Below are 15,750 nucleotides of genomic sequence, written 5' to 3'. Positions count from 1 at the left end.
TACACCTCCTGTTTGTTCCAACGATATTGGACCATGGTGGTTTGCCTCTCTTGTCCCCTCAGGCATTTGAACCCCATTTGGATATCTGTGAAGGATCACCAGTGAGCTGGACCACTGCTAAGTTCCAGTCTGCCTCACTAGCACCATTGGGTGCTAGACGTTTGTGAGTATACACTTCTACTCGTATTCACAAATATCTATATGTTCTGGCGATATTAGGCCATGCTGGTGCCTCTGTGTTTTTTTCCTTTTTCCAGAATCTGATCACCAGGATGACCGTCCTTTGACAGAGTGCTGCCTCAATTCTGACCAATTTGGGATATTGGTTTTTATGGACTTTTAACATTGTCATAATCTTCTGATTTCTCTACCTGGATTTTGTGAGTCCTTCGTTAGTGGTATATACTAATATATGCTTCTTTTATTGCACAATTTATGGCATAATTGCTTGTTATCACTTCATAACTGGTTTGTATCACTTTAATATTGTATATGTATATATACTAGGAAGCGCCCCCTAAGGGTGTGGGGTGCGCACTGGTGTGCACACCTTACTCTCCGAATATGTGATCAGGGGGTTGTCAGAAAAGGCTTAGATACAAGGTAATCACAGAGGTAAAAGTATATTAATATAACAGTGTTGGTTGTGCAAAACTGGGAAATGGTTAATAAAGGCGTTATCTTTTTAAACAATAACAATTTTGTAGTAGACTGTGCCTTTAAATGAATATTAAATAGTGCTCCTTTGATAAAAACAAATATGTTTAATCAAAGCAAACATAAAAAGAAACAGATTGTGTAAAAAAACAGCAAATAAACTACCTGTTTTGAGTGGAGAGATTTTAAAACCTACGTTTTATTCTGTTAGTTCTGAGCATGAGCCAATCTGACTCCCTGTTATCTAGTCTACTCACTTTATAGTAACCCAGCCTATATAAACCTGCCTGCAAAGGCAACAGCCTCCTTGTAGGGCTGTGACAGGAAGTAATACACAATGCAGAAATGTAGTATAAAAAAAGAAATAAAAGGTAAAAACCATTCAAATAGATAAGTAATACATATTGCAATGTTGTATAAGTATAAGCAACTGCTTAGTGTTTTTTTATTACATCAATGAGACTGTTTAAAGGGACAGTCAACACCAGAATTTTTGTTGTTTAAAAAGAAAGATAATCCCTTTATTACCTATTCCCCAGTTTTGCATATCCAACACAGTTATAATAATACACGTTTTACCTCTGTAATTATCTTGTATCTAAGCCTCTGCTGACTGCCCCTTTATTTCAGTTCTTTTGACAGACATGCAGTTTAGCCAATCAGTGCTCACTCCTAGGTCACTTTACGTGCATGAGCTCAATGTTATCTATATGAAACATGTGAACTAATGCCCTCTAGTGGTCAAAATGTATTCAGATTAGAGGCAGTGTTCAAGGTCTAAGAAATTAGCATATGAACCTCCTAGGTTTAGCTTTCAACTAAGAATACCAAGAGAACAAAGCAAAATTGGTGATAAAAGTAAATTGGGAAGTTGTTTAAAATTGCATGCCCTATTTAAATCATGAAAGTTTTTTTTGGACTTGACTGTCCCTTTAACCCCTTAACGACCAAGGACGTACGCCACACGTCCTCAAAAAAAATACAGTTAATGACCGAAGACGTGTGGCGCACGTCCTTGGTCTGGAAAGCAGCTGGAAGCGATCCTGCTCGCTTCCAGCTGCTTTCCGGTTATTGCAGTGATGCCTCGATATCGAGGCATCCTGCAATAACCCCCCTTGGCCATCCGATGCAGAGAGAGCCACTCTGTGGCCCTCTCTGCACCGGACATCGGTGGCCGGTATCGTTGGTGGGTGGGAGCAAGTCTGGGAGGCGGGTGGGCGGTCATCGATGTGCCGAATGAAGTGGAGGGGGGCAGGATCGGGGGCGGGACAGACGGGAGCGTGAACAGGAGCGCGCGCGTGCATAGGGGGCGGCGGGAGCGGGAGGGAACCGCTACACTGCAGAAAAATCAAGGTTAATAAAAGTAAAAAAAAACATTTAAAAAAATAAATAAATCATCTAAGGGATCTGGAAGGGGTGGGGGGTTGATCTGGGGGGGGAAGCTACACTACAGAAAAGGGCAATTAAATAAAAAAAAACACTTTTTTTTACTAAACTGGGTACTGGCAGACAGCTGCCAGTACCCAAGATGGCGCCCATTAAGGCAGACGGGGAGGGTTAGAGATCTGTTTGGTGGGGGATCAGTGAGGTTGGGGGCTAAGGGGAGATCCTATACTGTAGCATATGTAAATATGCTAAGAAAAAAAACAACAAAAAACAAATATAGCTTTTATTTTAGTACTGGCAGAGTTTCTGCCAGTACTTAAGATGGCAGGGACAATTGTGGGGTGGGGGAGGGAAGAGAGCTGTTTGGGAGGGATCAGGGGGTGTGATGTTTCAGGTGGGAGGCTGAGCTCTACACTAAAGCTAAAACTAACCCTGCAAGCTCCCTACAAGCTACATAATTAACCCCATCACTGCTAGCCAGAATACATGTGTGATGCGCAGTGGCATTTGGCGGCCTTCTAATTACCAAAAAGCAACGCCAAAGACATATATGTCTGCTATTTCTGAACAAAGGGGATCCCAGAGAAGCATTTACAACCATTTTTGCCATAATTGCACAAGCTGTTTGTAAATAATTTCAGTGAGAAACCTAAAGTTTGTGAAAAGTTTGTAAAATAGGGAACGTTTTTTTTTTATTTGATCGCATTTGGCGGTGAAATGGTGGCATGAAATATACCAAAATGGGCCTAGATCAATACTTTGGGTTGTCTACTACACTACACTAAAGCTAAAATTAACCCTACAAGCTCCCTACAAGCTACATAATTAACCCCTTCACTGCTGGGCATAATACACGTGTAGTGCGCAGTGGCATTTAGTGGCCTTCTAATTACCAAAAAGCAATGCCAAAGCCATATATGTCTGCTATTTCTGAACAAAGGGGATCCCAGAGAAGAATTTACAACCATTTAAGCCACAATTTCACAAGCTGTTTGTAAATAATTTCAGTGAGAAACCAAAAGTTTGTGAAAAAATGAGTGAAAAAGTGAACGATTTTTTGTATTTAATCGCATTTAGCGGTGAAATGATGGCATCAAATATACCAAAATGGGCCTAGATCAATACTTTGGGATGTCTACTAAAAAAAAAATATACTTGTCAATGGATATTCAGAGATTCCTGAAAGATATTAGTGTTCTAATGTAACTAGCGCTAATTTTGAAAAATAATGGTTTGGAAATAGCAAAGTGCTACTTGTATTTATGGCCCTATAACTTACAAAAAAAGCAAAGAAGATGTAAACATTGGGTATTTCTAAACTCAGGACAAAATTTAGAAACTATTTAGTACGGGTGTTTTTTGGTGGTTGTAGATGTGTAACAGATTTTGGGGGTCAAAGTTAGAAAAAGTGTGTTTTTTTCCATTTTTTCCTCATATTTTATATTTTTTTATAGTAAATTATAAGATATGATGAAAATAATGGTATCTTTAAAAAGTCTATTTAATGGCGAGAAAAACGGTATATGATATATGTGGGTACAGTAAATGAGTAAAAAGGAAAATTACAGCTAAACACAAACACCGCAGAAATGTAAAAATAGCCTTGGTCCCAAACGGACAGAAAATGGAAAAGTGCTGTGGTCATTAAGGGGTTAACATCCCTTTAAATGCAGGCTATACCCCTTTGCAAGACACACTGTTCCCAAGGTACAAATGCCGTTAGAGAATTTCACCAGGGGCTCCATACTATGGGCCGGATTCTCAAAAACTTGCCAGCATGAACAGAAATCATCACCTTATTTTAGTGAGCACTTTTATTTAAAGGGTCAGTCAAGTCAAACTTTCCGATTTATGTTTATCATCACATTTGCTTTGTTTTCTTGGTGTTCTTTGTTGAAAGCGAAAAATTGATACGCTCATATGCTATTTTTTTTGTGTGTTTTTTACAGTGCTAGTTCATGTGTATCATATAGGTAACATTGTGCTCACTCCCCTAGAGTTATTAATGAGTCAGCACTGAATGGCTAAAATGAAAGTCTGTCAAAAGAACTGAAATAAGGGGCAGTCTGCAGAGGCTTAGAAACAAGGTAATCACAGAGGTAAAAAGTATATTAATATAACTGTATTGGTTATGCAAAATTGGCGAATGGGTAATAAAGGGAATGACTATCTTTTTAAACAATAACAATTCTGGAGTAGACTGTCCCTTTAGGGGACTTATATGCAGAGACACTAATGTGTATCTGCATATTAGTGAGATGCACAGTTCCTAAAGTAAAAATTGCCTTTAAAACAATCCCTGAGATACCTCATAATACTGACAAAGCTTCTTGTAGAACCTAACAAGACCAGACAGTTTTAGAGAATTGGGCCATACTTTCAAGGGTTCTCACAAAATCTCACAAGCACAGAGACTTTTAGATCAGTGTTTATCAATTCCAGTACTCAGGGCACACCAACAGGATAAATTTTCATAATATCTGAACTAGAGCACAGATGAAATAATTAAAGGGACAGTCAAGTCCAAAAAAAACTTTCATGATTTAAATAGGGAATGCAATTTTAAAAAACTTTCCAATTTACTTTTATTTCCAATTTTGCTTTGTTCTCTTAGTATTCTTAGTTCAAAGCTAACTCTAGGAGGTTCATATGCTAATTTCTTAGACCTTGAAGACTGCCTCTAATCTGAATGCATTTTAACCACTAGAGGCCATTAGTTCATGTGTTTCATATAGATAACATTGAGCTCATGCACGGGAAGTTACCCTGGAATGAGCACTGATTGGCTAAAAAGCAAGTCTGTCAAAAGAACTTAAATAAGGGGGCAGTTTGCAGAGGCTTAAAGGGACATTAAACCCATTTTTTTTCTTTTATGGTTTAGAAAGGGCATGCAATTTTAAACAACTTTCTAATTTACATCTATTATCTAATTTGCTTCATTCTCTTTATATTCTTTGCTGAAAAGCTTATCTAGATAGGCTCAGAAGCTGCTGATTGGTGACTGCACATAGATGCCTTGTGTGATTGGCTCACCCATATGCATTGCTATTTCTTAAACAAAGGATATCTAAAGAATGAAGGAAATTAGATAATATAAGTAAATTGGAATGTTGTTAAAAATGTTATTCTCTATCTGAATAATGAAAGAAAAAAATGTGGGTTTAATGTCCCTTTAAATACAAGGTAATCACAGAGCTAAAAAGTGTATTTATATAACTGTGTTGGTTATGCAAAACTTGGGAATTGGTAATAAAGGGATTATCTTTTCTTTAAGGCTCAGACATTTTTAATCAATTTGAGTGGAGCTATTGGAACATGCAGATGTGTAACTTCTGTGTCTCTGTGAGCTAGTCATTGACTTAAATTCATTAAGAGAGTTGTATGTTCTGTTAACATTGAAAGATAGGTTCTTTATTTAAAAAAAACAGGAATATGAAGCTTAGGAGTTAGCCAATTTTAGGTTCAGAACCCTGGACAGCGCTTGCTTATTGGTGGCTACATTTAGCAAACCAATAAGCAAGCATAAGCTTCACATTCCTGCTTTTTAAATAAAGATAGTAAGAAAATGAAGAAAAATAGGAGTAAATTAGAAAGTTGCTTAAAATTGCATGCTCTATCTTAAAGGGCCACTAAACCCAAAATCTTTCTTTCATGATTCAGATAGAGAATAGAAATTTAAACAACATTACAATTTACTTCCATAATTTATTTTGCTTCATTTTTAAAATATCCTTATTTGAAGAAAAAGCAATGCACATGGTGAGCCAATCACATGATGCTTCTATGTGCAGCAACCAATCAGCAGCTAGTGAGCATATCTAGATATGCCTTTCATCAAAGAATATGAAGAGAATAAAACAAATTAGATAATATAAGTAAATTAAAATGATGTTTAAAATTGCATTCTCTTTCTAAATCATAAAATAAAAAATGTGGGTGGCATGTCCCTTTTTTAATCATTAAATAAAAAAAACTTGGGTTTAGTATCCCTTTAAGATATAATGAATATCTGGCCTGTTAAAGGTCCTGAGGACGGGAGTTGATAAACACTGCTTTAGATAATCAGGAACATAGGAAGAAAATTACATTTGACTTGAAATAAAAAGATTTAACAAAATAGAATGTATGCTTATGTTTTAAGGAAAAAAACATTAACACTGATCTGATATTATGATCATACCCCACATTGTTAGGGTTTGCCAGGTGTTCAGTATTTAACTGGAAAGTCCTGTATTTCAGCAACAATATACAAAAATGCTGAACACTTTATTGTCCTATAAGTGTCAGCCTAAATGCCTTACAAATAAGTAACACTGTGCATTTTCTAATATATGTATTTCAGGCACTCATGGGGTGTTAAATCAGTGCTGTGTGTGTGCTCCTGGCAGTCTATGGAGGGGGGGGGGGGGTTCAAATCTCTATTACATATGTGTGTTACTGGCAACCAAGGGGATACAATGACTGCTCAGTTGTGAAATATGTACATGGTAGGATATAGGGTGGGGCGTAAGGATGAGCTTTTTGGGGGATATTGTGTGTCCCCACTTATCAAAAGTGCCCAGTCACCTATATGTCATCCGGTATTTTTACGGAGCACAACTGACAATTCACACACGGTCTGAAAATAATTTGGAACTTTTTATGAATGAATCATACAGAACTATTGCACATTATTTTGTACTTTATTACACAAGTAAAAGCTACTGGCGTTAGCGTCTGTAAATGTGGTCAGTGCATGGGCCGTCCTGTCAGAATGTTACTGCTACAGTTAGCAGATTTCAGTACAGTTCCTGTAATGTGCTTTATGGTAACTCATTGTTTTCTGCCATTATTAAGCAAGACTACCCGTAACACTACTGTCAACACCGTATGAGCAGTGTTACATAATGTGTTGACTACTGCAACATTTTTTAAGGAAAGTGTTACATTGCAAAATATCAGAGAAAAAGCTTGTGGAAAGACAGTTGTAACATTATGTTCTGATAAAACTAGGGTCGCAAAAATACTTTCTGCCAAGGGATAAAACTTAAAGTGGAAAAAAAAATTGCCCTCAGCTTACATTTCAGCTTTTTCAAATAAAGATACCAAGAGTACGATGAAAAAATGATAATAGGAGTAAATTTAGAAATGTCCTTAAAATTGCATGCTCTATCTGACTCATGAAAAAAAATGGGTTTCATATCCCTTTAAAGCCTCTAGCCTATTCTTCTTGACTGGCACAATCATCTGTGAAATTGGAAAAAAACTACAAATAGTATGATGGTTACAAAAAAAAAAAAAATATTACTAAAACTTTCATTTCTATTGTCTGTTTATCTAAACTAATGGCAACTAAAATGTAAAGGCAGCCTGCCAGGAAAACATTGTGTGAGTGAGTGAGAACCAAATTAGGGCAAGTCAGCATCATATTTCTCACAGCATCAAACTGAATAGTAATAGCTAAACTAAAAATGTAGTTCCCCATGAAATGTGTGATTATGTTTAGAAAAAATAAACAATATATATTGAACTTTTTTCCTAAAGAGACATGCATTGCAAATTTTAATTGCTACTTACTTGATCTTACTATGTGACGGATTCTCTAAGTCTTGCTTGTCTGTTAAGATTCTGTAAGGTGACTCATCAGTATAATGAGGCCCCTCAACAATTGTTTTAAAGACAGGCTCAGGAGCAGCAATGCACTACTGGGAGCTGTTTGGTGGATGCACGTATATGCCTCTTGTCATTGGCTCACCATATGTGCTCAGATAGCTCTCACTAGTGCAGGGTTCTTCAAACCACAGGTCCTGTTGTATAAGTCTGTGGGGGGTGTTATATGAGTGTGTGTGTGTGTGTGTGTGTGTAGTGTGTCTATGTGTATGTGTGTTGTATTACAGTGTGTGTTGTGTGTTATATGAGAGTGGTGTGTGCATGTGTGTGTTGTATTAGAGTGTGTAAGGTCTCTGTGTGTGTGTGTTGTATGAGAGTATATGGTGTGTGTATGTTATATGAGAGTGTGTGATGTGTGTTGTATTAGTGTGTTTTATGTCTGTGTGTGTTGTATGAGAGTGTGTGTTTTGTATGAGAGTGTGTGGTGAGTGTGTGGTTTGTGTGTTGTATTAGAGTGTGTGGTGTGTCTGTGTGTTGTATTAGTGTGTGTTATGTCTGTGTGTGTTGTATGAGAGTGTGTGTTTTGTATGAGAGTGTGTGGTGAGTGTGTGGTGTGTGTGTTGTATGAGAGTGTGTAAGGTCTCTGTGTGTGTGTGTTGTATGAGAGTATATGGTGTGTGTATGTTATATGAGAGTGTGTGATGTGTGTTGTATTAGTGTGTTTTATGTCTGTGTGTGTTGTATGAGAGTGTGTGTTTTGTATGAGAGTGTGTGGTGAGTGTGTGGTTTGTGTGTTGTATTAGAGTGTGTGGTGTGTCTGTGTGTTGTATTAGTGTGTGTTATGTCTGTGTGTGTTGTATGAGAGTGTGTGTTTTGTATGAGAGTGTGTGGTGAGTGTGTGGTGTGTGTGTTGTATGAGAGTGTGTGGTGTGTCTGTCTGTTGTATTACAGTGTGTGTTGTCTGACAGTGTGTGTTGAGTGTTATATGAGAGTGGTGTGTGCGTGTGTGTTGTATTAGAGTGTGTAAGTTGTCTGTGTGTGTGTGTTGTATGAGAGTGTGTGGTGTGTGTGTGTTATATGAGAGTGTGATGTGTGTGTGTGTTACATGAGAGTGTGTGTGGTGTGTGTGTTGTATGAGAGTGTGGTGTGTGTTTTGTATGAGAGTGTGTGTTGTGTGAGAGTGAGTGTGTGTTTTGTATGAGAGTGTGTGGTGTGTGTGTTGTATGAGAGTGTGTGTGGTGTGTGCGTTGTATGAGAGTGTGGTGTGTGTTTTGTATGACAGTGTGTGTTGTGTGAGAGTGAGTGTGTGTTTTGTATGAGAGTATGTGTGTATTATTTCTTTTTACAATATTTTTAAGTGTGACTACAATCAGGAATAAAGTATGCACACATTTTACTCACATTGCCAAAAATTGCTGCTATCTTGTATATTACAGTAGAATGACAAATAAGTCAGCACAGGTAAATCTCTTAGTCCCAGCGTACAAGCCACCAGAAACACTGCAGCAATCTCCCGACAATCACAAAGCACCGCTAAAGAGATAATATCTACCTTTATTCAGGACTCAGGAACAAACATACACATATGGATATTATCTCTTCAGCGGTGCTGCAACTTTGTTGTATATTACTTCAGAAATTTTCAGGACTAGCATAAAAATAGTTTTGTGAAGGTATTTGGTATCAGGGCACTGGGTCTTGGGAAAAAAGTTTGAAGAACCCTGCACTAGTGCATTGCTGTTTCTTCAAAAGAGGATACCAACAGAATGAAGCAAATTTGATTATAGGTATAAACTGGACACTTGTTTAAAGATGTTTGCTCTATCTGTATCATAAAAGAAAAATTTTGGGTTTCATATCCCATTAATATATCATCAGAGTCTGAAAGTTATCAAAACAGATACACACCTTGTTTGCTGCAAATTTTTTCAATAGTCAAACTCTGCCTACCACTTAGTTCTATTATCTAATCTGCTTTGTTCTCTTAATATCATTTGTTGAAAAGGATACCTAGGTAGACTCAGGAGCTGCTGATTTGTGGCTGCACATAAATGCCTCATGTTATTGGCTCATCCAATGCATTAACTAGCTCTCAGTAGTGCATTGCTGCTTCTTCAACAAAGGGTACCAAGAGAATGAAGCAAATTAGAATATAAGTAAATTGGAGAGTTGTTTATAATTGCATGATCTATCAGAATCATAAATGTATAATTTTGAGTTTAATGGTTCTTAAAAATGTAGAAAAAGGGGGCCCAGCAAACAATGAGAGTATATTGCTATGCTGTTTTACTATCTATACTATAATCGGGTTTGTAACGCGTACATCGCTGTCGACAGAGGGACAGGGAAAGAGGAACAAGGAAAAGAGGGACTGGGACAGGGACAGAGGGACAGGGATAGAGGGATAGAGGGATAGGGACAGAAGGATAAGGACAGGGATAGAGGGATAGGGACAGAGGGATAAGACCATAGGGACATGGACAGAGGGATAGGGACAGGGACAGAGGGACAGGAACATAGGGAGAGGGAAAGAGGGACAGGTACAGAGGGACAGGGACAGAGGGACAGGGACAGGGAAAGAGGGACAGAGACAGAGGGACAGGGACAGAGGGATAGGGACAGAAGGATAGGGACAGGGATAGAGGGATAGAGGGATAGGGACAGAGGGATAGGAACAGAGGGATAGGGACAGGGACAGAGGGACAGGAACAGAGGGATAGGGACATAGGGATAGGGACAGAAGGATAGGGAGAGAAGGATAGGGACAGGGACAGAGGGACAGGAACAGAGGGATAGGGAAAGAGGGACAGGGACAGAGGGACAGGGACAGAGGGATAGGGACAGAGGGATAGGGACAGAAGGATAGGGATAGGGACATAGGGATAGGGACAGGAACAGAGGGATAGGGACATAGGGATAGGGACAGGGGGATAGGGGCAGAGGGATAGAGACAGGGACAGATGGATAAGGACAGGGGGATAGAAACAGAGGGGTAGGGACAGGGATAGAGGGATAGGGACAGGGACAGAGGGATAAGGACAGAGGGATAGGGACAGAGGGATAGGGACAGGGGGATCTGGACAGAGGGATAGAGACAGAGGGATAGGGACAAGGACAGAGGGATAGGGACAGGGATGGAGGGATGGGGTAGAGGGATAGGAACAGGGATAGAGGGATGGGGTAGAGGGATAGGGACAGAGGGATAGGGACAGACGGATAGGGTCAGGGATAGAGGGATAGGGTAGAGGGATAGGGACAGATGGATAGGGACAGACAGATAGGGACAGAGGGATAGGGACATAGGGACAGAGGGATAGGGACAGAGGGTCAGAGGGATAGGGACAGAGGGATAGTGACAGAGGGATTGGGACAGAGGGATAGGGATAGAGGGATAGGGGGATAGGGACAGGGACAGGGATAGAGGGATAGGGACAGAGGGATAGGGACAGAGGGATAGGGACAGGGGGATAGGGGCAGAAGGATAGAGACAGGGATAGAGGGATAGGGACAAGGACAGAGGGATAGGGACAGAGGGATAGGAACAGAGGGATAGGGACAGAGGGATAGGGACAGAGGGATAGAGGGATAGGGACAGAGGGATAGGGACAGAGGGATAGGGACAGAGGGATAGGGACAGGAACAGAGGGATAGGGACATAGGGATAGGGACAGGGGGATAGGGGCAGAGGGATAGAGACAGGGACAGAGGGATAATGACAGGGGGATAGAAACAGAGGGATAGGGACAGGGATAGAGGGATAGGGACAGGGACAGAGGTATAAGGACAGAGGGATAGGGACAGAGGGATAGGGACAGGGTGATCGGGACAGAGGGATAGAGACAGAGGGATAGGGACAAGGACAGAGGGATAGGGACAGGGATAGAGGGATGGGGTAGAGGCATAGGAACAGGGATAGAGGGATGGGGTAGAGGGATAGGGACAGAGGGATAGGGACAGACGGATAGGGTCAGGGATAGAGGGATAGGGTAGAGGGATAGGGACAGATGGATAGGGACAGACAGATAGGGACAGATGGATAAGGAGAGAGGGATAGGGACAGAGGAATAGGGACATAGGGATAGAGGGATAGGGACATAGGGATAGAGGGATAGGGACAGAGGGATAGGGACAGAGGGATAGGGACAGAGGGATAGGGACAGAGGGATAGGGACAGGGATAGAGGGATAGGGACAGGGACAGGGATAGAGGGATAGGGACAGAGGGATAGGGACAGATGGATAGGGACAGAGGGATAGGGACAGGGGGATAGGGGCAGAAGGATAGAGACAGGGATAGAGGGATAGGGACAAGGACCGAGGGATATGGACATAGGGATAGGAACAGAGGGATAGGGACAGAGGGATAGGGACAGAGGGATAGAGGGATAGGGATAGAGGGATAGGGACAGAGGGATAGGGACAGAGGGATAGAGACAGAGAGATAGAGACAAAGGGATAGGGACAGAGGGATAGGAACAGATGGATAGAGGGATATGGATAGAGGGATAGGGACAGAGGGATAGGAAAAGAGGGATAGGGACATAGGGATAGAGGGATAGGGACATAGGGATAGAGGGATAGGGACAGAGGGATAGGGATAGAGGAATAGGGACAGAGCGATAGGGACAGAGGGATAGGGACAGAGGGATAGGGACAGAGGGATAGGGACAGAAGGATAGGGATAGAGGGATAGGGACATAGGGATAGAGGGATAGGGATAGAGGGATAGGGATAGAGGGATAGGGATAGAGAGATAGGGACAGAGAGATAGGGACAGAGGGATAGGGACAGAGGGATAGGGACAGAGGGATAGGGAAAGAGATAGGGACAGAGGGATAGGGACAGAGGGATAGGGACAGAGGGATAGGGACAGGGATAGATGGATAGCGACAGGGACTGGGATAGAGGGATAGGGACAGAGGGATAGGAAAAGAGGGATAGGGACAGGGGGATAGGGGCAGAAGGATAGAGACAGGGATAGAGGGATAGGGACAAGGACAGTGGAATAGGGACAGAGGGATAGGAACAGAGGGATAGGGACCGAGGGATAGGGACAGAGGGATAGGGACAGAGGGATAGGGACAGAGGGATAGGGACAGAGGGATAGAGGGATAGGGACAGAGGGATAGGGATAGAGGGATAGGGACAGAGGGATAGAGACAGAGGGATAGGGACAGAGGGATAGGAACAGAGGGATAGAGGGATAGGGACAGAGGGATAGGAACAGAGGGATAGGAACAGAGGGATAGGGACATAGGGATAGAGGGATAGGGATAGAGGGATAGGGATAGAGGGATAGGGACAGAGGGATAGGGATAGAGGAATAGGACAGAGCGATAGGGACAGAGGGATAGGGACAGAGGGATAGGGACAGAGGGATAGGGACAGAGGAATAGGGACAGGGATAGAGGGATGGGGTAGAGGGATAGGGACAGGGACAGAGGGATAAGGACAGGGATAGAGGGATGGGGTAGAGGAATAGGGACAGAGGGATAGGGACAGAGGGATAGGGACAGACTGATAGGGACAGAGGGATAGGGACAGAGGAATAGGGACAGACTGATAGGGACAGAGGGATAGGGACAGAGGAATAGGGACAGGGATAGAGGGATGGGGTAGAGGGATAGAGACAGGGACAGAGGGATAAGGACAGGGATAGAGGGATGGGGTCGAGGAATAGAGACAGAGGGATAGGGACAGACGGATAGGGTCGGGGATAGAGGGATGGGGTAGAGGGATAGGGACAGACGGATAGGGACAGAGGGATAGGGACAGACGGATAGGGACTGATGGATAGGGAGAGAGGGATAGGGACATAGGGATAGGGACAGAGGGACAGAGGGATAGCTAAATATAAGGTTAGATGGATAAGTATATGTATTTCATTAAACATTTTGGCCTGTGTACACGGGCTTTACCAATAGTACATAATAAAGGATTTTACAAACTCAGTGTTACTGTCCCTTTAAGTAGAATACTATTATTCATTATTTCACCATTCCTCAAAAATCAATGACACATTAACCTGAAATAGCAGAGACATTTTGTGAAAAGTAAACGTCTACTTTTATTTTCCAACTAGGAACAGCCAAAAGTATTGCAAGATATTTAGCAATAACAAAACAGAAATAAAACTATATTTAGTGTGGTGCAGCAGTTAAGTGTTTCCTTTCGAAACTGATGTTTAAAAATACATTATTATGTTTTTATTTTAATCAAACAAATTAAATTAAATATTATTATTATTATTATTATTATTATTATTATTATTATTAAACAAAAATATAATTATGTATATAACAGGCTAAATGAAAACAAGGTTTAAAAAACTGCTGGAATTTTAGCAAAATTTTGTAACAAATTTCGGCTGCAAAAACAGAAAAAACAGCACAAAAGGCTAAAAGAAGCTGGAACAATTAATAGAATCTCCCTGGATTCTACCGTTGAGGAGTTGATTCATTTCAGGTTAAATTATGTCCAAATTTTTAAGGGGACGTTAAACTCAAAATGTCCTCATAAAATGTCTAATTATGCATGGTAACAAAAAACAACAACAATCTTTGTGATATAAATTGGTTATTTATTTGGACTGCTTTGCATTCAATTATGTCTGAAAACTGTTGTCTTTATTCTACCTTTTATAGAGGTTTAATAATTCATATTAGTGATCCCACAACAGTGATTGCTCAATCAGTGTTGGAGCAACTTTTACCTGTCCCTAACTGTAATCATACTCAAGAGATTTTTCAATGGATATGACAACAATAACAATTTTGCTAACAAAATGACAGCTTTAGATGGTTTTAAATAATGTCTTTTATGTTACTCTTTGCAATGTGATACATTATTGTGCTTGTTGACAAACTACCATACAAATACAACATAATAGCTTTGATATTCCAGTCTATTTTTATTCTATATATTACATAATGGATGCAAATGAGCAATGTGTAATATCATATTGTTTAAACCTATGGTTGCTAGTAAGATCTGCAATGCATTACATTTATTTAAAATGTGTTTTTATTTTTGCAGCATACTAAGAGTTAACTTTCAGAATTTTCCATACAAAATATCTATGATGTTTGTATTTATATAATATTAATCACAATTTCACTAGAAAAAAAACTAATATCTATTGTAGAATTCCTTTTACAACACTGTATCATAAAATTCAGATCTGTCACATATATTACAAATACAGGTAGACAAATACACAGATATTACTTACTGTAGGGTTATAGCCAGTTAGTAATTCTCCCAGGACTCTGCCTGATATGAAGTTGACAAATAACAAGTGCTTGTGTCAGTTTCAACAACTTAAATTTTAACAGCATAAATAAGGAAGTGTTTCTGACGCTGTTCCCAGGGTGCACTGCACACACATTCCTTGTAAGCCTAATAACAGCTGGTAGCATGCCAAAATGCTGGCAGTGCTCTTAAGACGTTTAAAATTAAACCGGCTACATTAAACTCTTAGTCACTTTTGGGGCAATAAAATGAAAATACTTTTTCTTTCTTGCAGGTTGGATTTGCCTTATAAACTCTTAGGCTAATAATAAAATGACATTCAGGGTCACCTGGATGGCTTAAGCTACTTAAGCTCTGGAACTAGCTGTGCTTTCTATAGAAAATCCTACTGCACAAAAGTCTACCCAGGTCTAGCTAAATCTATATGTAGTATATTAAATGAACATTAAATTGAATGTTTGTATTATATTTGCAGCTGTAAAATGGGATAGCTTGGAAAGGGGATGGGATCAAATGTAAATAACAAGATCTTATGTCATGTAGGCAATATTAACACGTTGTAGTGCAACCTAAAGGTAGTTTTATATCATTTGTAATAGTAACATCCAGATTAAGGTAATTATTTATTATAAATACCTTAATATTAGAGTTGTGCGCGGCGGAAACATTTGTTTCGTTTCGGATAGATTCAGATGTTTTCAAATCTATTTGAATTTGGATACATTTGAATACATTCGTTTCGGATTCAAATGCATTTGGATGTATTTGGTTCATATTCGATTCGTAAATTCGGAAGTTCAGTATGTGTTAGTTGGGATGTGCTGTGTATTAGACTAGTATTATGTACTGCAAAAAAGAACAAAGTCCC

General features: G+C 40.1%; 1 protein-coding gene across 3 annotated transcripts in view; it reads right to left on the bottom strand.

Annotated features, from left to right (window-relative positions):
* Nucleotides 1–14,989, bottom strand: part of ALS2CL (ALS2 C-terminal like) — a 320,431-nt gene extending 305,442 nt beyond the window's left edge. For all 3 annotated transcript variants that reach the window (XM_053713729.1, XM_053713732.1, XM_053713731.1), the window contains exon 1: nucleotides 14,863–14,989. The gene's annotated coding sequence lies outside the window, so the exon portion shown is untranslated. The remainder of the gene's footprint in view (nucleotides 1–14,862) is intronic.
* Between the last annotated feature and the right edge of the window lie 761 nt (nucleotides 14,990–15,750).

This window comes from Bombina bombina, chromosome 5 (assembly GCF_027579735.1).
Source record: "Bombina bombina isolate aBomBom1 chromosome 5, aBomBom1.pri, whole genome shotgun sequence".
NCBI classification, from domain to species: domain Eukaryota; kingdom Metazoa; phylum Chordata; class Amphibia; order Anura; family Bombinatoridae; genus Bombina; species Bombina bombina.
Note: the sequence above shows the minus strand (reverse complement) of the source record. Positions and strands in the feature narration are given on the sequence as shown.